The sequence below is a fragment of the Molothrus aeneus genome, chromosome 6, assembly GCF_037042795.1.
Source record: "Molothrus aeneus isolate 106 chromosome 6, BPBGC_Maene_1.0, whole genome shotgun sequence".
NCBI lineage: Eukaryota > Metazoa > Chordata > Aves > Passeriformes > Icteridae > Molothrus > Molothrus aeneus.
In genome coordinates, this window is record NC_089651.1 from 50,995,024 (window position 1) to 51,022,298 (window position 27,275).

At 42.8% G+C, this 27,275-nt stretch overlaps 1 protein-coding gene across 7 annotated transcripts in view; it reads left to right on the forward strand.

Annotated features, from left to right (window-relative positions):
- The window catches only part of EVL (Enah/Vasp-like), a 147,056-nt gene that overhangs the window by 84,799 nt on the left and 34,982 nt on the right, over window positions 1-27,275 (forward strand). The window lies entirely within an intron of this gene.

Genomic DNA, 27,275 nt, shown 5'->3' on the forward strand with positions numbered 1-27,275 from the left:
GCAAAAACACACACCACAGCCCTATTTTCCTTTTGCAAACATGATGAGTCAAGGTTTGCATCACGTGCTGCCATCCAGGTTTCACTGCAGTGTTCACTGGTGATGGACAGCAGCTCTTCAGCGGGAGGTTGTCCCCTGACAATCTTCAATACACAAATATGTCTTACTAAAAGGTGTACTTTAATGTAAGAGTTCAGATTTTTTTTTTTATTTTGCTATTTCTGTTCTATTAAGCTGGCAAATGCAAAACTCGTCAAAAATCAAGACATATTTCTAATTCTTATCTATATTTAGAAGTACTGAGGACTTAATTCTGCTTTCTTCATCTTGAACATTTTCAGCTGTAGTTGTGCCACAGTAGGAGATTTCATGAGGAAATCTGGCCAAGATTCACCAGTCCCAAACTCACAAAAGTCTGAAGAATACAGAGCTCTTTGGCTGCCCACCCTTTTTAGACCTCCAAATCTGTGTATTTTGACTATGGTCTGGGTGTAGTGATTGGTTTAGTGTCTGTGATGAGTCTGCCTTTCTTCCAAAAGCCCTTAAATTTGGGTTGTTTTTTTCCCCATCTGTCTCTTCCTGTCAAAGGGAGTGAGGTTTTTGCAGGATTTTGAGTTTGCTTCAGGGAGATGCCTTATGGAAAAACAAGTCTCAGGGTAAGAATACAAGAAACTGCCTTAAATTATGTTAGCAATACCTAACAATGAACAACAGGTATTTTTAAGGAAGTATTTTGAGCACTTGAAAAGCTTATTAAATTTCTGAGAGGTTTATGCATATACAGCCCGCAATAATTTGCATTTTGATTTTTTTTTGTATTTTAAAATTCATTTCCATAGCACACCAAAAGTGTGCTTTAGATGCTGTACAGGTTTAAAATCCAGTCCATGCTGAAGAGCTTGTATTTAGAGTTTGTAGTTGTCACATTCAAAGACATGAATTGGGTCACAGATAAAAAATTTTATTTTCTGGACAAAAAAGAATGGTCTGGTAAACATTCAGTCTTCAGCAACCCTTTTTGTCTCATAATAATAAGTTTCAAAGATTGCCAGTTGTCCCATTCTTTACAGCTGAACTTGTCAAAAATTGAAATTTTGATTAAAGGGAATTTCAGGTGGTTTTTTTTTTTAACCCTCTGATTGTATGAAACAAATTCTAGAAACACTCATTTTTCATTTTTTTTTAATTATGGAATTTATTCGCAGAGGTATTTCTCTTTGATATTAGCTAATTGATAATGGATTAGAATGAAGCTTTTTATATCATCATAAGTTTTCCCATTACTGCAGTGATGTCAGCATGCAAATTGGCAGCAAAAGTACATAATGGATATAAGGTGTAAAAGGGTTTTTCATATCTGCTCTTCCAGGCTTCTATAGCCCTTAAGCTTTTGTGGGCATGAATTAATGTGATAGGAATTCACACAAACACACATATGCATATATCTTTTCAGGCACTGCCACTTCCTGCATACTCCATCCTTTCTGCTGCCTGCATGCTGCATTAGGGTCTGCTTTTTTCATATGGAAAAATCATTAGGGAAAAAACATATTTATTATATCTATGCATCCATGTATTAAAGGTGCCCATGTACTTGTGCAGATGGATGGCAGCTTTAAGGAGTGCATTTGTATACCCAGAACTCCTCATACACTCATAAAAAGCTCAACCAAAACCACAGAGTGAAACAGAGGCTCCCTCTGCACCATTCTCAGGGCAGCAAACCCTATCTGCTGATCTGAAGTTGGAATATGCTGTGTGCACTATTTGGCACAGGCTGTTTCTAATGTTTAGTTTTTTCCCACATTCCCCACTGAGACATTATTACATTTGATACTGCTGATCCTCCCATAGTTGAATAGATTCTGGCTTCCATGGCTGCTTCTCCCTTCATTCTACCACCCACTTCCATAAACTAAAATTAATCATGGTAGACTACTGCAGTGGATGTGAGACTGCATCATGTCTTCAGCAGTTGTGGAGTCAGGGTACTGTTACATTTGGGAAAATAAAATTTGGTCTTGGCACAAAGTAATGGTGTGAGGTTTGAATGGGGCGTTAAGCTGAATTAGTTTGGAAAAAATGGTAGTAGTCTATGTTTAGGGGAGTTGGAAATAATTTTTGGGTAATGATGACTTTCAAATGACTGGGTCACTTCAAATGAACACACAGTTATGAGCTAGTGATGGGAATTACTGTACTGTCCTTCTTCATGTGAGAAACTGCAGTGCCCAAGAACAACCACAAGCACTGATCTCTCTGTCCTGACTGCATGGGACATGAGTGAAAACTAAACCAAGTGCTTTGTTAAATGCCAAAGGTTAAATGGGTTGAGTCAGATCCTACAGCCAGACTGTGTTTACCCAGGTTATATGTGAAGATCTGTGCTGGGACAGGTGTCTTCCCAGGAGTGTCACACCCCAGAGTTTGCAAAAGTTGGGAGAAAAGCCATAGCCTAAACTCTCTCTCTGGTATGTTTCTGCAGTGGATGTGCCCATACTCTTACCCATGGGGATGGCTGGCCACCTTACAGGTGTCCATGTTCTCAGTGCTGTGGTGGGAGCTTCTCCCAGTGCATGTCCCCAGGGTGGGCAAAGCAAGCCTTGAAAGAGGTGAACACAAACCTGGGTCATTCTTGTGCTTTGTAAGGATGCTGATGGTTAGGTCAGGGGTAATCCAAAATCAGATAAAATGGGACTTAAACCGAAATAATATTACAAATATGCACCATCCTTCCTTTAGAGGTTGACAGCTGCCTCACTGAATCACAGTTTTTACCTGCCAGCTTCTTTATGTGCCTATTAATTTGTCAATTAATTTGATTTCCTTATACATCTCTTTAATCTGTTCTTCCTTACAAACAAAAGGAGAAATGTTGGTTCTGAGCCAGCCTGCAAAATGAGAGCAAACGGTAACACTGACTTGCTCATTATCAATCTCTTGCTTACAGTGCTTTAATGGTGTCATTTAGTAAGATCATTAATATGACAAACAACTTGCCATTAAATTGTTTTTCTTTCATGCATGTCCACTTTGAGAAGCCAGACCTTTTGCTGGTATAACTTACCTGGTACAAGGTAGTGTGTCACCAGCTTACTTTGTCATCTGCAGCCAGGTTTCGCTGGGGGCAGAGCATCACCCCTTCCTGCCCCAGGAGACTGTGGAAGAATTGTGCACAGATCCTGCCCACAGGTGTTTGATGTTTCTTGTTTTTCAGGGCTTACATCCTCTTAGATTTGCCAAATACCATAGCTGGTGGCAGGGCAGCATGGTTATTGGAGCAGGACATAACATGAGAACATTAGTAAGCTAAAGTGGGCAAGTTCTTCCTTGCCATAATTGTGTAGGAAAGGCAGTGGTGCCTGTAATGAAGGTAACTTTCTGCAGGGCTTAATGGAGCCTGTAGTCTCAGTGCCTCTCCCAGGGGGTGCTTACACTTCCAAGAGAGAGGGAATGAGACTATTTTCTCTCCTTTCTTGTTCCCAGTTTTCTGGGGATGGGCAAAGGGATTCTTCATCTTTTTCTTTCCTTATTTGCTCACTTCAGACATTGAGTCCCAACTGGTTGCTGGCAACACCTGCATGTTCCTATGTCACATCAGGGGACAGTGGTTCAGCTTTGTGGCTTGGCATGACCAGCTCTGAGGGCATCTTGGGCTTCCATGGCTTAAAGACTTGGTACCTCTCAGAGAAGAATTAATACTCTGATTTGTGCTGCTGGTAAATGCTGCCTGTGACATGTACTGTGAACTTCTGCTTTTCTTTTGATGTCCGTGCCCTGGGGACATAGATAGTTATTGTTGACTGACAATGTATGAAAATTCCATTTCTAAATGTAAACACCACATGCTGAAATGCCTTCTGCAGAGAGCTCAGTGCAGAGTTAATCACAGTTAGAGGTCAGCTGCCTTATCTGACTAAGAACAGAGAATTTGGAGGAAAGCTTGAAAGAGGAGAGAGGTTTGAAGAAGATTAATAGTGATTTATTTCTTTATTTATTCCTTGTAAGAAAGCCATTTTCTTGTTCTAAGTGTCTTACAGACTACACAATACAGACATAGGTCATGGAGGGTGCAGAGTTCAGCCCTGTGGCTTCAGCTTCAGACCCTGCCTTACCTCTGCTGGGAGGATGTTTTAGCAGGCAGAAGGATTGCTCCTCACTCTCTTCCTCTGGTTAGAAGATCTGCTGCCATTTCCACCACTGTGGATTATTTCTCCTTGATTTTTTTAAGTTCTTTGGAGTTTAAGATCTTTTTCCATTCCTTCAGTCATTCTGCTCTTATCCTTTCAGAAGTGACGACACGTCTCCATTGCTGGGAGGAAGTTCCTTGAAAAACACTATGGAGAAATAAAAGAATAAAGCTTTGATTCATCAAATAGCAGACAAACTGGCAGAATGTGCCATACATTCTCTCTCCTAGTTAGATGCCCTAAGTATTTGCAAGGTTTCTGTCAGTGAAGGATGTATGTGAAGATTATGGTGCACTGGATTTCAGACAAAAGTGTACACAGGGTTTTTTATATTTTTTTCTAATATTATATTCAGCTCGGTATTTTTTCATTAACATTTTGACAGCTAGTCCTGCATCCCTCAGTTTTTCAGTGTCAGTAAAGTGTAACTTCTGGGAAATTTAGTCATCATCTACAAAGCAGTGTCTGTTTTATTTGATAATATTGCCCCAAGACTTCCCAGCACCACAGAGGACACAGTGTGGGAAGACAAAACACTTCATCTTCATTACAGCACTGCATAATACATAAAATAGCATATCGATAATGAAAGGGACCCACCACAGAACACAATGCCCACTTGCAGCCAGCTGGTTCCAAAACTGTGCTGGGGTAAAGAGATCCGTGCTCCATGCAAGGTGCTTTGCATGCTGCACTGTGGACTTGTTTCCCACACTATCAGGTGTGTTGGTGCAGATTATAAAGCCCTAAGGTGGTGTACTCTGTGCAAATGTAACTTTTCAGAGTGCTAATAACACTTAAAGATGTGTGTAACTTCAGCTGGCACAGACATTGCAGAACCATAAGCCTGCATTCTGCTGCAAGTCTTTGGATCAAGTCATTCCAGACATTGTTCCTATTTATAATCTAGGCATAGAGAACTTGTAAACAGCAAACTTTTGGACTCACTGGTGTAAATATGATCCATGTGGTCAGACACCTAGGGCTAGCCAAATAGCAGCCTGCAGGCAGTGGTTAATTGGGTGCATGTGAAAAATAAAAAGAAAATTCTGTTTCTTTAAAACACAAATGTTTTCCCAGGGGAATAACTGTTTGGTGACTGACATCTTTCAAAAACACCAGAAAAAGGTTTAGAGAAATAAATTTCACAATGTTTCCAGACTCATGCCTACACCAGTTTCAGTATCAACTTTAGTCACTCAGAAATGTTCTGCAGATAGGGGGGTTTCTGATCTAAATTGCTGTGCTTTGTAAGTCAATGAAGAGGGAGGGAAAATTCAAATAAGATTATGAGCTTTTTCCTTTCATCTGCTGCATTGCTTTATCACTGAAACTGTTCCAGAAAGGTCCACGTGACATACAGAATCTTTTAGTATATTGCTTACTCTAGAAATACATTCCTTCCTTTGCCAGTTGGACAGGGATGAGCTGTTACCCAGCAAACCAGGTGGGAATTTATTTTCCTGCAGCAGCCAGTGAAAGGCTGTGAGGGCAGGAGTCCCTTGTGACCCCATCTGTACAATATCAGCTCAGCCACAGGACCATGCATTGTGTTTAATTCCCAAAACTTCTTCCTGTGCTGGGGGGGAACGACAGTCCCTGTACAAGGCCTCTGCCCATCTTTCCAAAATAACCAAACTTCTCCTGGAATAATAGGCACTCACTTGCAGGCTTCCCCTGCCTGCCAGACTGCTCAGGTGCCCTCTTCTCAGGTTAACCTGGGCTTCCTATTTGGATATATGACATTTCACAGGATCAGAGTTGGAAACGACTCACAAGGATCATCGAGTCCAACTCTGAAGTGAATGACCCATACAGGAATGGAACCTACAACTCTTGCATTATTAGCATTAGTCTCTAACCAACTTCTAGGAACCTGGGTACACTTCACATTAAGAGAAACATGTTTCAAACCAGAACTGAAAGAAGTTGGCCCAGCCAGGAGAAGCAGTGAGTGAAACTGGTTAATCTTCTGTATTAGCTGACTGGAGCCCAGGAGGTGAATTGATTTGCTGGTGAATAGATAAACTGGGATTACAGACTCCTTCCAGTGCTAAAACTATAAATATCATTGGAATTATTCATCTGTCAGGAAGTATCAAACCGTTATTTAATTATTCTGCTCTATCGAAGTAGGCATTTTTTCAGCTCAGTTTTTCAGTCCCCCAGATGGTAGGGATCCACAGCAGAAAGTTTTCCAGGGCACTGAAGTGCTCTCACAGTGTTATGCAGATAAAGACCCATGACATGCTGCCTGTGTGCCTCTCAGCCCTTTCCTGCAGGACTCCATTGAACCCTGCTCAGAGCCGGAGCCGCTGTCCAACGTCTGCAACAACAAAAGGTGCCTCTGCTCTTTGAAAAGCACTGTGAACCGAAAGGCTCTTGAGTCTCTTGCTGATGCTTTTTGCTGTGCTGAACTCTTCTGCACTAAATCAAAACCACTTCAGGAAGGAAACTGTGTGTGGGAAACAAAATTGTTGAGAGATTTAAGAGAGACTTGCACATGTTGATTTGTGCTAGCAAGATTCCCTTGCACCATTGCCTTCAAACCCCTGTTTATCTGAGTGTAGTGCAAACTGGAGAAGTTCCCAGAGCTCAGTGATAGAAGATTCGCTGTGGCTTTTTCACTAGACTATAGTCAGTGGCAGAAGAATATATTAGCTTAGGAAAAAAATTGATTACCAAATATAACAAGTCCAGTAATTTATGTGCAAGCAGTATAGGCAAGATTTTGGCAAGTGTTCATTTGGAGACCATTTATAGAATTGTTTGGGTTGGAAGGGACCTTAAAGATCACCTAGTTCCAGCCCCCTGCCATAGGCAGGTACAATTTCCTCTAGATCAAGTTGCTCAAAGCTCCATCCAGCCTGGCTCTGGTTGCTTCTTTTTATTTAACAGACTTTCTGTATCCTCAGCTAAGAGCCAGAATCTATAATAGTTTGTCCCTGCACAGTAACTGATCTATTCCCCTAGCTGTGATCCCACTCCTAGCAGTTAGTAATGTGTGACCATGATTTTCCTGTCAATGGGAGTAGAACTATCAGCATCTGTAGCACTGGGTTTTGTACCTGAGCTGGGTGGGATCTCTGTGTGGTCAAGAAACAGTAACAGAGTAACAGTAACAGTCAGTTGTGTATTACGTGTCCCTAAAGGCAAATTCATCCCATTCTCCCTCTCTTTCTCATCACTGACTGCACAGGATTGATGCTAAGAACCTTTCTTTGGTCCCTGACAATTTTACTATCATCTTTTTACTTTCTTATTAATGAATTAATGATTTCTAATTATGGTGTAATTAATTAGTAACTATAATGATAATTAAACTTCTGGTTTAACAATAATAAATTAGGGACCTGAAAACTAATGTGCATAAGGTTTATTTTTAGTGGTGCTCTGTGGATTTCCTTAGGACAGTCAGTGAGAACTCCCAGGAACACATGTGTGTTGTGCATGTCCATATGTGTAATCACATGAGCAGTACACATCAGATTTTCACTTTTCTGCCTGCCTGAGCTCTGAAAACAGATGGGCTTTTTACATGCAATCTTTTTTTTATTTTATACCAGAAGTGAACTTGGGAAGATATTCACACATATATAGATTGAAATCAGGAATAAATTGCTGGGCTAAGAGGATTTTTAGGAAGATATTCACATTTTTTTGGAAGATATTCGTATTTTTTTAGGATGATATTCACACATATATAGATTGAAGTCAGGAATAAGTTGCTGGGCTACGAGGATTTTTCACTGATAAAATTGGTAGTATTTTAAATTTCTTTTTTAAACTATGCTGCCATTATGTGCCATAGTTCAGTGTGCAAACAGCACTCACTAGAAAGGTGCTCCTGGTCAAAAAGCAGTGTTAGGACCAGGGGACTGTGCAGGGACAGCCAGTGGTGCAGCTGGGGAGGTGGGGCAGAGCCCTGGAACCCTCTCGGGCAGCAGGCTCAGCTGAGGGGAAAGTCTGCTTAATTCCAGTGAATCCCCATATGCTGCTGCCTGCAAAGCATGTACAGCAGCTTCTCCTGCTGGCTGGTAATCCCTGGGCAGCTCACACAAAGTCTGCCAATGGCCTTCTTAGGTGACCCTCTGTGGCCGTCCAGCATCTTCTCTTTCACCAAGTCAGGGAGTGGAAAGCTCTAGGTTGTGTTGCCTTTTGCAAGCAGAATCTCAGAGCCCTGTGGCAATGACTCCAGTTAATTCCAGTGAAGCAACACAGCTGAAAATGGGATTCATTTAACTCAACTGCAGCCATTTAAATGCTAGGCAGCTAGTTTACAATAAGTGTGCATTTTGGGGCAGGGAGGTGAGTGGCTGCAGCCCTGTGCTGCTGGCCCAACAAGCTGCACAGTCCCTGCCACACAGCAGGGAGCAAACCGAGTGATAGAATGGAGCAGTGTGGGGCTCTGCTGCAGCTCAGGAAGGAAGTCATCTCCTAACAGGGGATTTTAGTCCTCCAAGCATCCAGCCCTTGCCCTTGTACGTGCTCAGCTGCGCAGCTGAGGAGGACACAGCCTGATTCGGGTCCTGATGGCGCCTTTGAAATTCTGCTCCACCTCTGCTGACAAAAAAGCCAAACCCTGCCAAGCAATCACCGTCAATCAGATTTGCATGGATTGCTTTATCTGTTGGTCTTGATTAGTATTCCGGAGATCTCAGTAGAAAACATGAATTTTAACTCTGCTTCCTCCAGTGCTGGTTTCCAGGGACTCCCTCTGGTGGCTAGAGCAGCGCCTGGGAAGCTGTGAGAGCATCAGCTCTGCCATCCAGCACGCTGGGAGAGGTGAACCGAAGAGTGTTTGGGCTTTTTTCACACCTTTAAAAATAAACTTGGGGCCAAAGTCACTGAGGTTATCACCTCTTTTGACTTCTTGAACTTGCTAAGTGTGGATTGCTCGTTCTTGTCAAGAAATGGTGCATTTCCTGCAGCGTGGCAGGCTGAGGAGCATGGCTGCAAGTACCTGTGTGCTGCTCTGGTGTTCTGCAGACAGGAGCACGAGGACGTTCAGAAGGTTGGGTCAGAAATCCATTGTCAGAAATCCATTTGAATATGGATTGTCCTGAAATGTAATGGATATCCCTTCTACGGCATTTTAGATTATGGAGTATTGCTTTTTCTTTTTTTGGCTTACCATTGGCATCCACAATAGAAATGACTCTGCACATTTGAATCTGGGTCCCCAGGTTCCCCTGCATCATTTACAAACACATACATTGCAGTTTCACTTCTCAAGATGCTTTGCCAGCAGATCTTACAGGATCCTTGCTAAATGCAAAAGAAAACATTTTGAATCAGCAAAACAGCAGGGCTAACTGAACTTGGACAAAAGGAGAGAGCCTTTCAGTGTCCTCTGGAGCCTGCCAAAGCACTAAGTGCTGGTGATGACTAACAAGGGTGGCACATCTAATGCAAAAGCTGGCAAGAGTTACCATGCACAGTGCAGCAGGAGGGGTACCAGAGGGTCAGGGATGGAGAGGTGGAGGGATGCAGGGAGCCAGAGGCTCTGGAGATGCATGGCCCGAGAGTGTGGACAAGTTTCTGGTTCTGCAGTGGAGGCAGAAGGCACCAAGAGAAATCTTGGTTCTGGCAGAGTCAGCAGGAAAACTCCTGACTCAGATAAATGAGTAATTTATCCCTAGTTTGTGGAAGGAAGAGGGATTTGAAAAGTGTAAGAGAGGTGAGGATCCAAAGGGAAATGTGCCTTATGCTTCCTGCTGATTGTTTTATTTCTCATCTCTCTGACCTTTCTGATTACTCTAAATAAGATATTTCAGCTTCAGAGCTAAAGCTTGAAAATAGATATTTGGCTCTTCAGATGAGCTGGCATTTGATTTCTTTGTTTTTGGTCTGTGCTGTAACATTTCTGTGAGAGCACAGAGGAACTGTGGGGGTTTTACTGCTACTGCAATGATTTTCTCACAGGCGAGATTGCCCCTGCTTGGCTTTACATTATCTCATCAGCCTGTGAGTGCACCCCCAAATCACCTCTTTTTGCTTGTCAGAGTTTACTGGTGTATCCAGAAATTGCCCAACAAGGGTCATGCTGAATATACTTCTTGTCTTGCATCACATTATATTGCAGTCAGGTCTTTCAGCACCGCTGTATTTTTAAATAATGTTTTCCCTGACGCTGCAAATGGTGCAGAACATTGTAGAGGCAGACAGCCCCCAAAGTGAGCTGCTGAGCTGGGGGCAGGAGCTTTGGTCAGCAGGCTTTAACACACAGGGAAGCTATTTTACAGTGAGAAACCATTGCAAAAACCTCAGTGTGCAGAGCTGTGACCTTGGTGGGGCTGCAGAGGTCGGCACTGGGGGCATCAGTGGGGCTGGGGGTGCAGGGGCTGCAGCTGCTCTGCAGGCAGGACTGCTCACACATTTCACTGCCATGGCCCCCATCCCCTGTAGTGCCTCTGCAGCTTCTCAAGGTAAATTACAGACCAGACACACCAACTGGGCTTTTCTTCTGGAGCACTCCTAAGGTGCCTCCAGCCTGGGGAGCTCACTGAGAAGTCCACACCAGGGGTTTTCAAAGTTCTCTTAATGGAAACCAATTTTTTTCCCCAGAAATGGGTTACATTTGGTTGTAGTTTTTATTTTACTAAATCAAAATTGAACTTTCAACCTTCCTTAAAAGATGAAGTATGTATTTTTTGTTCTGAAATTACATTTTGCTTCACTTTTGGTTTTTAAATGCACATCATGTAAATTACCATATTTGGTTATTGTGAAGGCAATGAGAAAGCCCCAGCTTTCTGATCCAAAATAAAGAGAAATTCAAGCTAAACATTCTTTTGTGTTTCCATTTTGAAGCCCAAATTCATGGCAAATTACAAAACTAAAAGGACACATTTTATTTTTAAGACGAGAGGGAATATTGTGATATTTTTAAAGAAAAGGAATATTTTTTAATGAGAATCAAACCTCCATACATTTCTGTGCAAATTCAAACATTGTTTTTAAACTGAATTTTAAAATTAAACCCAAAAATTCTACCAAAAGTTCATTTTTCATGGCTGCACTAGGAACAGTAAGGCAGCAATGAATCCTGGTCAGCAGCATCTTGAATTATTTGATTTCACATTATTTTTATTACATTTATTTTTAGTGTCAAAATTCATTTACAGCTAATGTGAGAACATTAGCTATTTAAACAAAACTGCAGAACATATTGTCAGCTTTCACACTACATAAATTAAACTGGTATTTTCTCATATTACATGAGAAATAGTTACAGTAGGATATTTGAGGTTTTTATCATATCACATGATTCTGAAGGTATCTGTCGTGCTAATCAGCTGATTTTTGGGTTTCATTTTAATTGTTCTACAACACTCAGAAAGTCATTATGTCTTCTACACATATGTGCCTTTAAATTAGGTGGTTTTATTTCTTCCAGTTTAATATTGCTTGGAGATTTTGAAATGTTTTTCACTGGGCTTTCATCAGCACATTTCAGTCTTCTCACTGAGCTCAGTGCCTACAGAAGTTACAGTTAAATCTTAGTTTCTTTCATTTTTTCAGCTGAAATATGTTTTCCCTTCCTATGAGTTCCTGTTAACATGAGAGCACTCAAGGATGAGCTCTAGTAGTCTCTGGGGTTCCTTCCTCCATTGCCCAAGTTGTTCAGGGTTTGTCCTCTGCAATGGGTTTATCAACAGGGGTAGATGGCTGGAGCAAATTTGAATGAATCTTTTTTTCTCCCTGTCAGTAGTGGATGGTTTTCCAGAGCTTTTATTTAAGTGATCTGGTCATGTAATCAATGACTTATAATCCAAAAAAGAGCAAACCCAAAATTTGACCAGCTGATAGGGTGAAGCATAATGTCTGTGCTGGCTTCTATGTGCACAGCACAAAAAAAGAACCCCAAAACCCCCCCCCCCAAAAACATCCAAACAAACCAACCAACCAACCAAAAACTAAACCAAATCAACAACAACAAGAACAGCAACCAAGTCCTCCCCCCTCCAAACCAGCTGGTTTTGGATGGTGTATTTTCACAGGAGATACAGTTCTGAAAGGAGACGCTTTGGGAACCAAATCAGGTGGTGCATTTTTATAGGGCTCCATGTGCAGGGCACATAGGACATGGGATAAGAATTAAATCCCAAAAATCAGAGGACTATGGCCAGTCTTAATAGCCAGGAATCCTTGGCATGAAGCTGTCTCTAGAAGAGAGGTAACAGCTGCACCTTGTGAGCTTGAAATGCCTTGCAGAGGGAAAGGAGCCCTTTGTCATGACCCTGACTTTGATTAAAGTCTTTTATTAACTGACTCCCAGAAGTTATCAGCAAGGCTTTGTCCTGTCAGAATAGATCTTAATTTTGAGTTACTAAAGATGAGGGCACATTTACAATGATGATTGTGTAGAGAGAGTATTATGCAGGGATTTATGTTCATTTGCATGTCAGATTAAGGCTTTATGCCATGCCCTGTGTGAATTAAACACAGATAGCAGTTTTGAGAGTTATGAGATTTTCTGATGGATTTCTATGCCGAATTGCAGTGAAATTGTATCTTATCAGATGGAAGTGCCCACTCCAATACGTTAATATCCTTTCATATTTGGAATGGATATATAAATAGATATCACATTGTGCATGCAAATTAGTCACCATATTTGCACAGATTTTTATTTCAAAGAAATTAAAGGTCATTCTGACTCCATAGGGAATAAAGTTTACAATTGGTAAGACAAAGCAGAGCTGCCTGCCCTTTAAAGTCACTGGTGCCCTCAGGGAACGGTGCTTCATGTCCCCTGTCTCAGGGGGGTGTGTGGATCCAGCTTCCCATGCCACCCCATCACTGCAGTCACCATCAGAGCCATCTCTCAAAAAAAAAAAAAGGTAATGGAAGGGAAAGATGGCACAGAGAGAGAAATAAAACTAAAGAAAGAGTGATAAAAATGAAAACAGTGGGATGATGCCCAGCCAGTGCTCCAGCAGCAACCCCTGGCCAACCTTCCCCCTGGTTTTGTTGGTGAGCATGACCCCAGGTGGTGTGGAACACCCCTTGGGTCAGCTGTGTCCCCTCCCAGCTCCCTGGTCACCCCCAGCCTGCTCACTGGTGGGGTGGGGTGAGAGGCTTTGTGTGAGCACTGCTCAGCAGCAACTAAAACATTCCTGTATTATCAACTGCATTTCCAGCACAAATCTGAAATACAGCCCCATACTAACTACTGTGAAGAAAATTACCTGGATGGCAGCTGGAAGCAGCACACCAGCCTTCTGCAAAGTGAGCACCCACACCAGGAGTGCAGAAAACGTTGGTGTACTTCTTCCTAAAAATCTGCAGAACACCAACACAATATACAAACATACCCATACACTAATTTTATTCATAGAATCACAGCTTGAGTGTGAAGGGACTTTGGGAAATCATCCCCCAGCAGCAGTCAGCCCCTCCCAGTCCAACTCCAGCAGTTTATGTACTGATCACAACACGTTATGCTGTGGAATATCCCAGGCCAGTCTGGATCAGCCGTCCTGGCTGTGCTCCCTCCTGGCTTCTTGTGAAGCTCCTCACTGGCAAAGCACAGGGAACTGGAAAGTCCTTGACTTAGGGTGAGCACTGCTCAGCAACAGCCAAAGCATCTGTGTTATCCACATTACTCTCATACTGAATCTTCCCCAGCTACCGGGAAGAAAATTATCCCAGCTGATACCACAACAGGGTCTTTTCCAACCTGAATGGTTCTGTGATTCTGTGACCTTCCCCTAGCTCAGTTTCCTCAAGCACCATTCAGCCTGACTCGAACACTTCCCATGATGGGGCATCCACAGCCCCTCCAGATATCCCATTCCAGCATTAGAGAGAGCCCTGAGTGCTCAGTGCCAGGTACAGGAGCTGCTTTGCAGGATTGAGACCCCTCCTGCTCTGTGCCCAGTTCAGCCTCCTCTTCTGCAGGAGGATTTTCTGAGGAAGCATTTTGAGGGAAAAGCTATTTCATGCAATACTTTGGTAAGGAAAGAAAATTTCTGTGAAGGAAGTGGATTTTCAGTTGTTGGACATCCCATCAAGAAGAATTATTAAAATGTGAAAATAATGTTCAGCCAGAGGGTAATGGGATGTGCTGATGGTGTGAAATGGGCTTCATGGTATTTCAGTGAGAGGTTAGCTCTCACCAGGAAAATGTGCTAGTTAGAAAAGGAGATAAAATGCTCCCATATCACCAAATGTGAGTTACTGTAGGATTTATGAACACGGTCAGGGCTGTTGTGGTTGTGACTGATGATAGAAAGTGACTGCTGTGACCCTGCTACTTCATAACATCTCTATTTAAAGTGTCAGTGTATCACTTTTTCATGATATTGTGAGTCTGTTCCCCCAAATTTCCTTGAGGTGTTATTCATGGCTGCTTTCACAGTTTTTCATCTCAGCTAAGATGATTGATTAAAAATAGAACAACTGTCTTAAAGGTATTCCATGGCTCAATTCTTCCACTGAATTGCTCTTGCCTGGTCTCCTACCCTTGCTATATATATATATTTGGTCCTGGGAGGAGGTGTGCTGCTACCACCAATATTTGTGAGAGGGATGTAGCAAGGGAGCCTTCACCAGATATTGAGGAAAAGTAACATTGAGCTGGTAAGCCTGAACATACAAGAGAAGAAATTTTACCACAATTATTCTCTTCCAGTGTAGCCCAGCATATATCTGGAATTATATATATATATAAAAAAACTTTCTACCAAATTGTTCATGCCAAGATTGCAAGAGATGGTTCATTTCTAAAATTTCTTTTAAGGGATCACCTCCAAAAGCAAACAATTTTTGAAAAAAGCTGTTCAGCAGGTGCCTTTGTATTTATGTATTAGAATATGGTGGAAAAAGCAAACCAGTTATTAAATACAAAGTAGTGCTTGTCTCTAACAATATGTTTTAATAATATGTCATATTGCCACAGAAGGTGTGAATATTTGGTGTCCCTGGTGCCCCTAGGGTTCTATTACAATTTTTTAGTACTACACATTACAATCTCCTCTCTCTGTGATGTGAACCTGTGTTACTTTGGCCTAAATGGTAAAAAGTAAATACCTGTCCAGCTGGTGTCAGTGGTGAGGAGGTGACACCAGCAGCCCATCCTGCTGCTCACAGGCATCTCCACACCTGGACCTCAGAACTGCTTTGCTAGAATAGGTGAGGAATTAATAAACCTTTCACATCTCACCAGCTAAGTATTGCGCAGAGGACATCTGACCTGAGTGAGAGGTTCAAAAGAGCCTCTGTGTTCTGGTTTTGGTGTAGCTGCTCCTGTGGGACACCACACTCTTTGCCATACCCCTATGCCCATTCCCTATTTGGGATGGGCACTTTCCTGACTTTCAAGAGGTACTACCCCCTGCAAAGTGGTATTTAACATTGAAACTGAGGAGTTTTGTGTGTCACATTGGTATTTCAAGCTCCGCTTAGCAAATCTTTGATAGCAGACAGGTGTGATTCACACTGTGGTGCCAGGCAGATGGGTGACATGGGCTGTGGGTAAAGCCATCTCCTGCCTCAGGCTGGGATCTGCCTGACCCCTGGATTTGTGGTCCAGGGCAGCTTGGTGCATTGTTGCTGTGTGAGCAGGGAGGCAAACCAGCCTCAGGCACTGCGAAGTTTTGTGACAGATTTGAGGTGAGATCCCACTCTTTTCCCAGAGTGTTCTTCATGCCATGGGATGTCCCTGGTCACACTGGGATTCACTGGTCTGTGTTTAGGTGCCAGCTTTTCCTCAGCATCTCATTTGAGCACTGTGTCTGACTGCTTAAGTCAATGTCTCTCTTCACATTCCCCTTAGGAAGCTTTTTATAAAAGACCAGTTTATAAAATTCCAGTTTATAAAATTCCAGCTGGCTCAGCTGCATCTTCTGGAAGGGGTGATCTGGGCTGCCATCAACCCAAGTACTCACTGGAAGTAAAACAATCATGTGAATAATGGTGCTTACAAAGCCCTCAGTGCTACCAAGCCCTGCCTTGAGCAGCTGCTCTGGGTTTTTCAGTGCCACTTCTTCAAAATAAAAATAATTGCATGTAGCCCTCTGCTGCTTATATCTTTAAGCTATTATTTTTTAATGTAGTAATGATAACTATTAATTAGACAGCTTCATGGCTGCTAAAGTAGATATCAGTACTTTCACTGGGTGCATTGAAAGAGGGAATGACACAAGGACACAACCACAGAATGGATAAGGTTCAAAGGGACCACAATGAGATAAAATATTTGTACATCCAGAAGAAGTTAGCTAATGTTAATACTGAGTAGTTGCACTGTAGCCAAAATTGCATTTTTTTTTTTAATGTGTGATTCTTAGTTCCTGTTTATTATAACTCTCACAGGTCTGCTTCTCTTGCATGGCCTTGGCACAATGCACTGACTTTGTGCAGTCACCTCTGATTTACACATTTGGTGGAAGTCCAGTCTGTTGAGATGTTTATAAAATGCAATTTATTCCTACTGAAGAGTGAGAGTGAGACATGAGATGATCATAGCATGCAAGTTTTTAAGTTTTTCTTCTGAACGACCTGTGTTAAAGCTTCTTGCATGAGAGAAGCTTTCTCCTCTTCCTAACTCGGCTGACCTGTCTGGTCACTACTACCTTTGAGTGAAAAGTAGTTGAGCTATGTGAAGAGATTTATGGAGCCATTAGATAATGAATTTCAGCATAAAAGAAGGCAGATCTGCAATTACACCTATATTTTGTTTTATTTTCCAGTTGTAAAGTGTGGGATTTATGCTTATTTCTCTTTTTTTTTCTTTCTCCTGAGAAGATCCAGACAAGGGGATGGTGTATTTCAGCAAAGAGGATTGGTGGTGGTTTGTTGTGCTGTCTTAGAACAAGTGCATATTGCAAGTTTAATGGGGCAAGCTGGATTTAATAATTGGTTTATTAGGACATTATATTTTTGTAGCAGCAGGTAGCAGACCTGCTGTGGCTCCAGCAGCATTTTGTCTCCTGGTGCTTTCTGGAGAAGTGGGGATCTTTAGTCCATGGTACCATGTAAAGCAAGCTTGGTCATGAATGTGTAGAGTATTGGTTAAGTGTGTGTCAGGTTTTATGGGATGGAGTGATGAGCTGCTCAGGGGACTAGCAGGAGGATGGGGCACTTTCCTTGCTTTTTTGTCCTTTGTGTCCTTGTTTCTTGGGGTCTCTTGCTGATCAGAGTGAGCCCGAGATAAGTTAGAAGGTCTCTTTTCCCAGCCTGGCGGTCGAAGAAGGAGTCAGAGCTCTTCATTTCTCACTCTCAAGGTTGTTCATTGTATCTTATCTATAAAATTCTTTCTCCTGTCCTGCCAAGGTCCACTCAGGACCAGTTCCAGGCACTCTGCCTGCCCCCGGGGCAGTGTTATGTCTTTATACTAAAAACTACATGTACAATATTTACAATTACTTTCCAATACCTATCACCTTTGTTAGACAGTGAGCTTCTACTCTAAACCAATCTAAAAGTGCCAACATCACAGCAGAAGATGGAGGCCAAAAAGAAGAAGGAGAAAGGCTTGACACGCCCAGATTCCTCCATCTTGCCCCCTGAACCTCCATTCTAAAAACCCCAAAAATCTATTTTTTCACCCTGTGATAAATTCACTATCATTCTACTTAAACTGTTGTGGCTTGCAGATCTTCATATAATTTGATCCACGGGTCATAGTCAAAACCACAGGCATGTTGGGCTCTGTGCCAGGGTCTCTGAGCACCCTGGCAGGGGTCTTGGCAGTCCAGGACAGCCAGAGGGATGTCCTGAATTCTGACACTTGTTCTCATTCCAGTTGGACAGAAGTCCAGTCCATGAGTGAGCAGATGATGGCTGTGCAGCCATTTGAGAAGGCCTGAGCAGCTCAGCACTTTGTGCTGCCTCAGGGAGTGAAAAGTGTTCCATGTCCTTCAAAATCTGTCTGCCCTTTTAACAGCCTATGACTACTGGCTCTCTGTCTGCCCCTGGCTGGTCCAGAGTGTGCATCCAAAAATCTGTCTCTGTTAGTCTCAGAAGAGAAACCAAAGTGCCTGCCCTGTGGGTTGTCCTGATTTCTCATTGTTGCAATTGATTTTTATTTTTTTATTTGTTGTGGAAAAGGTAAGCGGAGTATATCAGCTAGTCAGGAACCAGAAATGTATGAAGCTGGTCCAAATCAAACCTTTTCAATGAGGAAAGGATAGGTTTTGGTTTCCAGTCTTTCAGTTCAATCATCCTAAAAGCACTGCATGAAACACTAGATGTTTCAGAAAAAAAAACCAACATTTAAATAGACGTATTATTCTGCCAAGATTTATTTGAATTAAAATTCACACTTGGAGGAGGGCTTGGGGGGAAGGAAGCATAATTTAATTTGCTAAGTGATACTAGAAAATTCCTTGTGAACTGTAAAGATCCTGATGGAAAAAAAATTCCTGTTTTCATTTCATCCTTTTTTAGGACGCTAAGAGATGGCAGGTGGAGAAAATCTGAGAGAACACCTTGTGCATTGGCACAGAAGCAGCATAAAGTCTTTCACATATCCATATTCTGAAAATTAATTATTTTCAACAGTGGGAACACAATATAATGATTCCTGTAGGTCTGCTGCCACAATGCACCAGTTCTGTCTGTTCCCTGCAGCCCAGGTTCAGCCTGAAGCTGATGGTGCTTGGCCATGGCCAGTCCAGCTGTCAGAAGTGATGGCTCAGAGGTTTATGTTTGAGCATGTGCTTGCCTGCTTGCCCAGCTAGGATCCCAAGTGTCATTGCAGTACTGCAGTGCAGAAGGACAAAGCGCGGGCATCAGGAGGCTGGAGAAGACTCACTGAGGTGCCAATTTCTGTCCCAAATTTCCTAAACCCCTAGGGCAGGAAGGAGACAAGCCTTGTCTCCAGCAGGTCTGTACAGCACGCTCCTGCCATGAGTGCACCATTCGGGTCACAGTTGCATTATCACAGGTAAGAAGTAGTTTATGAAAGTGTTTTATTGAAAGTGAAATTGTAGCCTCAGCAGTTGTGGGTGTTGCTGAGGAGAGCCTCATGTCTGACAGGGAGAGACCTTTATCATCAGGGGAACTTCTGATTTTGCCTTTCCTTGTCGTTTGATATTTCTTGTCATTCCCATCTCCACTCAAAGGCACCTTTGTTTATTCTTCAATGTCAAGCTCCAGCATGACAGCTCTGTGCAGCATGTTTATCCACCAGGAAGGAAGACCTCCAGGAAGGATGCCCTTGAGAGAGAGCTGAGTGCAGCCACAGTTCCCATCTGCAGCACCCAGGCTCTCTCCAGCACGACCCCTCACCCATCCTGTGGTCTCCCTCTGTTAATGGCTCTGGCAGCTGAGAGCCATGACTCAGTCACCATTTTGCTCCTTACTTTCCCTCTGGCCATAGACCTGAGAACAACATCTTTTTTTTTGTTTGCATTTTCACCCTACATGTCCATTTGTATTGACTCTTTCTTCTTTTGTTGCCCCCGAGTCAGAGTCTTTCGCACGAACCCTCTCTGAGCTCTTGCAGGGCTGCTTGGGGGGTTCAGGGCTGAGCTGCCTGGGCTCCAGCAATGCCAGTGACACATCCAGGCAGGCTCCCAGACAACCCAAATCAGTGGAGCATCATCACCTGCCAGTGGAGGTGGTGGATGCGTGCTGCCGTGGCTGTCACCAGTCTTGGCCCTAGAGCCTGTGTCCATTCCATAAGCAGGCACGTGTTTACTTCATCCTCAGTTCACCTCCAAACAGGCAGCAATGTTTCCCACAGTCAGCTGGGAGGACATGCAAGGGGATTGGTGCAGAGCAAGAAGGTCCCTCTGCCATTTCACCCTGGCAGCTGCTCCCCAGCTTCTGCCCTTTTTCTAATATTCCTAGTTTTCCCTCATCTTTCTTAATATGGGGAATTGGAAAGGAGTATAACACACTTGATCTTTAAAAGGTGTCTTAAGACACTTTGGTGTCACTGTTTTGGACACAAACTCCAAGCGTGGTACCCCATGCCGTGAGATGCTGTGAAGGAAATCAGCTCCATGCCAGTCAGAGCTGATACACACCTGTTTGGGCAGGGATGCTCATAGCTGGTCACACCTGGGCCCCAGACAAGGCAGGGCTTGGGCAAGGCTGGGCACTCTGGGCACCCAGGCAGGCACAAAGCATCAGCAGCTGATCTGGCCATGCCAGGTGGCTGATGCAGTGAGCAGTGCTGGCTCCTGGAGATAGCAGTGCAGTACCCAGGCCCACAGGAGCTGCTGTGCATCACCACAGAACAGGATGCCAAGCACAGAGGTGGCAGGGGTAGAAGGAGCAGCTCTGTGTTGTATTCAGTCACATCGCTTAGAGGAAGGAGGTTTGCTCTGTGCTACTCCCCGTACACACACACATTTTTAACAAAAAACAAAATGCAAAACAGAGGTGTGGAGCAGCCAGCTGCTCCCAGAGTTAAAGCCCTGTGCTGTGGAGGGAGGTCACTCCTCACAGGGCATGAGCTGACCCCTGTGGAGTGATGTGAATAATGTCTCAACCAGAGTAGATGAGAAGTTTGTTCTTTGTACCTGATCCTGTGTTTTCAATTGGGAATTTAAACTGGAAAAGAGTTTCAGGATTTGTCTGATGTGTGACTGTATGTAAATTTCTATGGTAACCACCACATTTTATGTGCTCAGGGCATTTTCCTAAATTCTGCAAGAAGCTGTAGCTCTGTTTATTTATGCAGCTCAAAGTCAAGTTCCATTAAGCCACTGGCTGTTTTGGTTTTTCAGTCTCTCTTTTCCTTTTCTTACCACCATCCATTTTAGCTCTGCATTTTTCTTTTCCTTTCCAAATACAAGTGTTGTTTTGAAACACAGGCCCTTGTCTGTACCAACCCCCCCTTTTAATTACAAGAGAAATGACAACTCAGAACAACTCTTCCTTGACACAGAACAAGTAGAGTAGCACTGGAGGAGTTGTCATCATTTAGCTCACTTAACCTTACTTGGAAATTTTGAAGTCTGCAGTGTCCAAGGCCAAAGTTCCTGAATTCTCACAGTCTCATGAAATTATTTATTATTAAATGAACATAAAGTTTTTGGCTTGGACTATTTTGCTGTAGTGTGTAGAATAGCATTGTGTCTTTTGGAGGTTTGGTGCTGTGGGGAATTTTAATACTAAGTCAGCATCCTACTTCTGCTTTTTGGTTCCTTGTTTCATACAAGGTCATCTATTACAGCAGAGCTCAAATTCAGGCAAGCGCTTAGGAGATTATTAAGTATACTTAGGTATTAAATGTGAATTATCTTTGAAATAACGACCTTAATTAAGATATAGAAGCTGCTTAGTGGACCCCATGCCATTAATAGAGAGGTCATTTTGCAATAAAAACCATGGTCAGATGAAGTTCCTTTATTTGCTCTCCATATGCTGTGGACAGCGATACCTGCTTCCTTAATTTCCCCAGTGTCTTCAGGCAGAGTTATTTAGGGATCTCTGGAGAACATCTAGTCCAAGCACCTATTTAAAGCAGGGCTAAATTCAAAATTTGCTCAGGTTCCTCAGTGCCTTGATCCAGTGAGCTTTGAGAATCACCAATGATGGAAAACCTCCCCACATGACCAGGCCCTTGTTCCTTTCCCATCATGAACCAGTTGGTGCCACAGTGAGATTGGTCCTCAGCCTTCCTTTCTCTGAGCCAAACAAGATGACTCCCCCAGCCCCTTCCTCATGTGCCATTTGCAGCCTCCAGTCATCTTCATCCCCCTCCAGTGGATCACAGAATCACAGAATCATGAAATCATGAAATGGTTTGGGTTGAAGGACTTTAAAGATCACCCAGGTCCAACCCTCCTGTCATGGAAGGGACGCCTTCCACTGGAGCAGGTGGCTTGGATCCCCATCCAGCTTGGCCCTGAACACTTCCAGGGATGGGGCATCCACAACTTCTCTGGGCAACCTTGCCAGTGCCTCACCACCCCCACAGTAAATAATGTCCTCCTAATATCGAATCTAAACCTCCCCTCCTTCATCTTAGAGCCCTTCCCCTTGTCCTATCGCTACATGCCCTTATAAAAAGTCCCTCTTTCTTGCAGGCTCATTTTAGAAGGTGCTATAAAGTCTCCCCAGAGCCTGCTCTTCTCCAGGCTAAACAACCCAAACTCTCTCCAAGTGTCTTTCTGATCATCTTTGGGGCCTTCCTCTGGACTCACTCCAACAGGTCCATGTTTTCCATGTGCTCCAGGGCTGGGCACAGCCAGGTGCAATCTCACAAGGGCAGAGTGGAGGGGAGGAATCCTCTCTCTGATCATGGCACTGTGTCAATAGTTTTCTTGCTGAGTTGGGTAGGCATGCCCTAAGGAGATGAAACAAATGGCATTATTGCTCCATGAACAATAACTTTTCTTTTAATTTCAGCTGTGTACTCTAGCTCCAAGTCACTGCTGTGCTGAGAGCATGAAGAGTAAAAAGTCCAGTGTCTTAATCTAAGAAGAGTTGTGACACTGGGAAAACTGTGTATTTCCCAAAGAATCTGGGAAGCAAAGAGCGTTCCATTTTCCCTGCTCACTGTAAAAGTGTTGATGATTATGTGCTGAAAGTACTGAATTTCACAGCATTGTGTGGTCCATGGATTACATGCAGACTGCAAACGTATTTTTATGACAACAATCCTAGATTTTGTCTAATTTCACCTTAAGTCAGTAGAGGATTTCCATTGACTTGTCTTGAGGTTTTTTGTGATAAATGTCTGACATTATTGTATTGAGTTGATGGTTATTTTTTTATGTAGCAATGGAGCTTTAGCTAAGAAATGTCAGATTTGTTTATTTCTTTCATCAGTGACATTTTATGTTCATTAATGATACATCTAAACTAGAGAAATAGAAAGGAGAATTGTATTGCTAAAAAAAGTTGGTTTAGCTACCAGGGATATGCCAACATGTCTGCAAACTCCACTTAAATTCAGTAAGTAATTGAGCTTATCTCCTCATGCACAGGATACTATTATTAGCAAAGCATTTAATTAGCTGTCTGTTGCATTACAGCTGAAAGCCAAACACCTCCTCTGGTGTTTCCCAAGAAGTCTGTCTGTAGTTCTCAGAGCAACACTTTTAAGATTGCGTGTGGCTGAACAAGATTTTGCTGCAGGAAGCTTTATGATAAACTTACTGGTATTATAATTGCCAGCCTAAAAAAGCCTTTCTTGAAATTTCCTAAGGCAAAATTATGCTGATTTGGCTTCATCTATGAAAGAAAGGGTTTAGAAAATGGCCCAAGAAGGTGCAAATGTAATATAAACCTTCAGGATACTTTAAATTGTCCAACATCAATTGTCATGCCCCTGCTCTGGCACAGCTAATGAATGATAGAGGGGCTTAAGAAAAGTCTCTTGAGGAGCATCCTCCAGGTATTAGAAAAATTCCAGCTAGAATTAAGCTTCATGGCAAGGAGGACATGTGGTGGAACTGATCCAGGAGGTGCTGACTTGAACACACACCAGGAATGTGCTCTTGGCTCTTTGCAATGCCAGGAGAGGCAGCGAGCTGGCACCTCTTGTGCAGAGATCAGCACTTTGCAGAACTGGGTCCACCTGCCACTTGCAGCCTATCATCCCAAATCAGGCAGCCACATGGCTATCAAACAAGGTGTGTTAACCACTGCATTCTTCCATGAGATAAAAGCAAAGATTTTGGTAGAGACAGGAATTCTGCTCTGGTTGCAAAAGCACTCAGCCAGTGCTAGTGGGAAGGCTCCTGGTTTTTGTTTTCACTGTGTTTCATTTTGTTTTCATTGTTTTCATCTGTGGTGTATTTTGTGTGTCTGTCTCACAGATGAAGGCTCAGGACACTGCAAGGCTCAGGGTTAGCAGTGCTCCTCTTCCTCCCCATCTGGCTGGTGGGAGATCTCAGCTAGTGGAGTAAGGCTGGAGAGTGTCCCTGCCTCGCTAAGGGACTCCCATCATTAGGAGATTGAGAATTACTTGCCTAGATTAGGATCTGTCCAGGACTGGGAGTAACTCTATTCATGCATTTGTCAGCACTTGGCAAACAGCAACAAAAACTAAAATCAAGGCATTATTGACAGTATCCCACAAGTAAAATGAATACAGATAAAAATGTTTATTTTTATAATCTTTTCTCATAAATTAGCTGAAATAACTGGCTTAATCTTAATTAGCCCTATAGACCCACATATATCCATATATATTAGTAAACTGCTTTTACTCAATAGCATGATAACACAACTTGTAAGAGAAAATATGAAAACTGAAATTCATTAGGGAAACATTTTGCAGTGCAATTAGATCTGATGCTGCTCAGTGTGGGGTTTCAATTTGTTTAATTCATATTGATGTGCAGACAAGGCTGCAGAGCAAGAAAAAGAGAAGCATACATTTAATGTTATCTATATTGCTTGTTCGTGCATACTTCAGCTAAAGTCTTGGTGCCATATGATTTCAGATTCTTTCTGTGTGTCCCTAATCAAATATTCATGGTGGTATTCACACTTACAGAAAGGATTCTGAAGCCTACCTTGAAGTAAACACAGGGAATAAGGCATATGTTCAGTCCAAACTTTGTTCCTGCTCATGCACGTATGAGCTCTAGCAACAGCTACAACCAGTTACATGTGTGAAAATCAGACAGATGCTTCTTAGGCACAACATTAGCAGTGTGAACCTGTTGGGCTCTCTAGGACTGAGACACAGAACACTATGAACATGTGCAGTCCTCATTTCCCATTTCAGCTAGGGAATGGGAAAATGTATTTAGCCAAGAGGACAGATCCACACAGAAAATATAATCTTCTAGATCCAGTTTAGCAGGAAATTATGTCCATTGGGTTCAATGGAGTAACATTTGGGTTCCAGCTGAGGGGCTGGTCTTCAATAATAGCTTTCACTCTTCATTTCTAATTGGGGAAGAAGTACAAAAGCAACTATCTTAAGATAAACTATAAACATTTAATTCTGCTTATTTCATTATTAAGGAGTAGTAAATATCATTAATATTAATTTTCACATTAATAAAACTAAATTTTATTAATATATTATTAGGATTTTTTGACAGTGGAATAGAAAATTATATTTTGGTGTACATCAAAATAACTTCAAAAAGTATGAGTGTTTGAGCATAAGTCATTTCTAAAAAAATCTTTATAACATCTGTCAAAGTTATTTAGCTCCCTAACTTTGCCTGTGTTGAGCACTTAAGTCTTACTTGTACAATCATTTTCATGTTTGGTTCCTATATAGGTTGCTACTGTAAAAAGAAGTAAATTTGCTGGTGCTGTGTATTATTTATGCAGCACCCTAAGCAGAAAGAAAGAAAACTGACAACATCCAACCTTACCTTCATTTTAATTCCTTGGGAAGGATATTTCATTATTTTCCCCCTCTTTGAAGTACCAGGTCTCTGAAATCTCTTTTTAATGATACAGATGCAAAATAAATCAGTAGAGGAAGGAGTCAGCGTGCACAATTGGAAGAACACGAGACATTTTGAGGCCGTGCCGTGCAGGGGGATGGGAGCAGCATCTCGGTGTGGGAGGCTGTGTGTGCTGGCTCCTGCTGCTGGCTGTGGTTCAGCAGCCAGGCAGGAGTTTCTCTCATTGTCAGGGAAGCAGCTGTTATGGCAGATGATCGTGCTGAATTTCAGGTCATTTGATAACTAGGGCAGGCAGCCGTGGTCTGCAGTTCAGCTTGGGTGACACTTGAGAACTTCACCAGCACGGCGCAGAATTGCTCACGTTTCTGGGGTGCCCAGGTGGGCTTGTTCTGGGGGTGGAGAGGGGGTGTTCAGCCAGGTCCCACCCTTGGCAGCCAGACAGCAAGTCCTGCCTCCTGTTTGTCACTTCAGCATGCAGGAGAACTGTGGGACATTGCTAGATTTTCAGCTTTATGATGAATGACGTTCCCAGTAGTTCTTATTTAGGCTATCGCTTAAATCTGCTGGCAGGCTCTGCTTGGTCATCAGTGTGAATTGTGGTGCTGGCTTCCAGACTTGGAAGAAATGCTTATACCCATGTCAGGGAACAGCAAGGAAAGCTTCCCAAATCCTTTGGTGGCTTGGTAATACCTGAGGGCAAACTTGGGGAGAGGGGAGCCCTTACAGAGCCATAAAGAGAAGCACTCCAATCGTGCTCCTTTGTCAAGCTGCTCGAAAGAAAAGTTGCAAGGCTTGCTCAGAGCCAGGGGAAGGATTAATGTAACGTTCTGGGGAAAGCAGCTGGAAATATTACGGTTATTTTCTCAGCTTGGCGAGCTTTTAAGCTTTAATGTATTCCCAGAAGAGTCAAGCAGATCTTTGGTGTAAAGAAGCCCATAAGCAATGATGTTGGATTCCTAGAACTTTAGAGTCGGAAAAGATCATTAAAGCCATCCACTGTAACCTCTGTGTTCAAAGCTTTGGGATTCTGAACACAAATCCTTTACCAAGTGAAGGTGTCCTTTAGAAAGCCACTGCCTTGATGTAGTAACTTCATGTGACAGAGAATCTACCACTTCCCCAGGTAAGTTTGCCCAACTGGCTCATTAACCTCACTGGTAAAAAAAATACTGTGTTTGAAAGGATACAGCTTGCTCTGAAAGCATCAAGCTGCCTTGCTGATGCTGATACCCAAACCAGACTGTCCAGTCATCTCAGCCCTGGGTGCAATGGGGCCAGTCTCCAATCCAGCTGGGAGACAGGCACTGAGCAGGGCTAAAGGAGGATGCTGGGGAGCTGAAACACCACTGGTATAAGAAATGTGGGAATAAAGGCAGGACTGCAGTAGATTTTAAGAAATAACCTTGAAGATGCTTTTTGGTCTGAAAAAAAGGCTGGGTTTAATGTAACTTAGAAGGTTGCATTTGCCCTCTCTCCACCAAAGTTTCTCATAACATTCTGAAAAGCATCTACAATTTGAAATAGTAAAAAAATTTAAGGAGAAGAAAGAGCAGGGATTTAGGTGTTTTGGCAGAAAGCAGGCTGCTACAGGTGCCTATCATATTAGAGGTGGCAGCTTAGACTTGTTTTCTGTGTTTCAAAGTGAATACACCCTCTAAGGCAAACCAGCTATTTTTAACTCTCATTCTGGGAAGTCCTTTTTCTCTATGCTGGGAGAAAAGATACAGGCTGTGTGTCACAGTTGTATGACAACCACACTTACCTCACCAGCCTCCTTTCAATAATGAGACAGATAACA